The following is a 2,141-nucleotide window of genomic DNA, read 5'->3' on the forward strand; positions in this document are numbered from 1 at the left end:
AAAGTCGTCAAACTGAGTGTCCATCTGGGCCTGCACTGCACTGTACAAACGGTACCGTGAGACATTTTAAATTAAATAAAACTGTCGGAACTGTCTTTCCGTGGCCGAGTCTCTGCCGATGGTCTCATCCCTCTCAGAATAAACTGTGACTGTGGCACACGCCCTGCACACGACAGGCGCTGGCCGCCTCGCCCGTCGGCGACTCAGCAGCCCACGGGCCCGCGGCCGGCTGGGCCTCGCTGCCCGCTGCCCCGAGGACCGACTCCGCTGTCCTCCAGCAGCCGCAGCGTCCCCTCCGTACGTCGCGGGATCTCTCGCCCTGTGAGGGGACACGCGGCACCAACGCAGAAGCCCAGAGAAATGCGGGAACCCTTCTTACTGTGCGTTCGGTCCCTTCTGGGCGTGGGCTCTACAGCTTGGCGCTCGACAGGGGCGTGGCGGTGAGGGGCGCCGTGTTTTCGTGTGCGTGTGCGTGTGCGTGTGCGTGTGCATGTGCGTGGGTGACTCTAAAGACCAGGAGACTGGAGACAGCCATGTAGCAGGTGAACACCCGTGGTGAGCGTGACACTGCACTTAGAGATCATGCCCGAGTCATGCATCATTTCTTGTCCGCAGGCAAAAACTGGGACCTGACAGCCGCCCTGAGTGACTATGAGCAGCTCCGGCAAGTGCCCACAGCCAGCCTGCCGCACGTGTTCGCCGAGGGCCGGTGCCCCATGCAGCCCGAGCGAGAGCCACCGCAGCCTGGACACGAGGCAGGACGGCCCTGCCCGCCGAGGCCGGACGACATTGCCCAAGGTACCCGCGGCGGGGCCCGCCCAGGCATGGGCTGTCCTGGCCACGGCTTGCAGGGGGGGTTGGGGGTACAAGGAAGGGTGAGGTCAGCACCCCCCAGCTGCAGGCCAGCCTGGCGAGGAGTCCTCCGTTCCTCGCGCTATGCTAAAATGTCCTTCGCGGTGTCCATTTGCGCCTCAGAAAGCAGGGGCGTGCGTCCGGGTGTCTCGGGCCCCGGGAGATGCTGGCCAGCCTTCCCCCCCAGAAGCTTGCTTCTTCCGGGCCGAGCATCTCTCGATCCCTCGATTCCTTCCTCAAGTAGCACGGCCTCCGAATCTGTCCGCCACGGACATTCATCATCCCACGGGCCCCGCGTGCTCGATTCTTTCTCTTCATTGCACAAGATCTGCTCATTGTAACGAAGGAAACGATACAAAGATGCGTAAGGAAGAGAACTTTCTGCCCCGCACTCCCGTACTTTGCCCATTTTAATCTTGATTCGTCTGAGTTTTTCTTAGCGGTGCGCAGCGTTCTTTGTCATTACGACGACGGACTTGTGTTGTGTGTGTGTGTGTGTGTGTGTGTGTGTGCACGTCCCACCTCACCGTCTGCTTTACGGCCCTGTTCACAGAACATTCTGCCGTACGAAATGTTGGCGTCGTTCTGCATTCACGTTGGCCAGTGTCCTCATACATTTTCGGAAGGTCTGGGATACAAAATTAGTGACGTGGTTTCCCATATCTGTTTTTAAATGTTGCCCTTAGGCCGATTAATGGATTTGAATCATAAATAATAGCTCCGGACCTAGTTCTCGCTTCCGCTGGATGGAGAGCGAGTTATTCTCACATGCTTACTGAACATATAGCATCCTTTGCCCATTGAACTAAAATGCCAATTTTGCCGCGTAGTAAATCCCCAGACACATCCGGGTCTGGGTCTGGACCCCGTCTGTCCATCCACGTAGCTGCCCATCCTGTTCCACTTAGGCAAAGTAGTTTCATACAATATTTCTCTCTGCTGAGGCCAAGCACCTGTACTGCTAGGCTTTCCCTAAAATTTTTCACTAGTTTTGAATATCTATTCTGCCATAGAAGCCTTAAAATTAGAATTCCGGTTGGAATGAGATTGGATTTTTACTTTATTTCGGGAATAGTTGGCATTTTATAATACTGCATCTAAGAATCCTGCATATGCCTGTCCATTTATTCAGGTTCTGTTCAGATTCGAGACACAGAGGGAAAGTGGCTTATTTTTTGCATATTTATCTTTTATCCGGTCTTTACGTACATTCTTTTATTAATACACATTTCTAATTCTCCTATTGATACTAATTATTCATTCTAATCACTCTGGTTTTTCTAAACATG

General features: G+C 53.9%; 1 protein-coding gene across 1 annotated transcript in view; it reads left to right on the forward strand.

Annotated features, from left to right (window-relative positions):
- The window catches only part of LOC111731221 (OTU domain-containing protein 7A-like), a 68,011-nt gene that overhangs the window by 18,060 nt on the left and 47,810 nt on the right, over positions 1-2,141 (forward strand). The gene's annotated exons all lie outside the window — the stretch shown is intronic.

The sequence above is a fragment of the Pteropus vampyrus genome, unplaced genomic scaffold (genome assembly GCF_000151845.1).
Source record: "Pteropus vampyrus isolate Shadow unplaced genomic scaffold, Pvam_2.0 Scaffold355, whole genome shotgun sequence".
NCBI classification, from domain to species: Eukaryota; Metazoa; Chordata; class Mammalia; order Chiroptera; family Pteropodidae; genus Pteropus; species Pteropus vampyrus.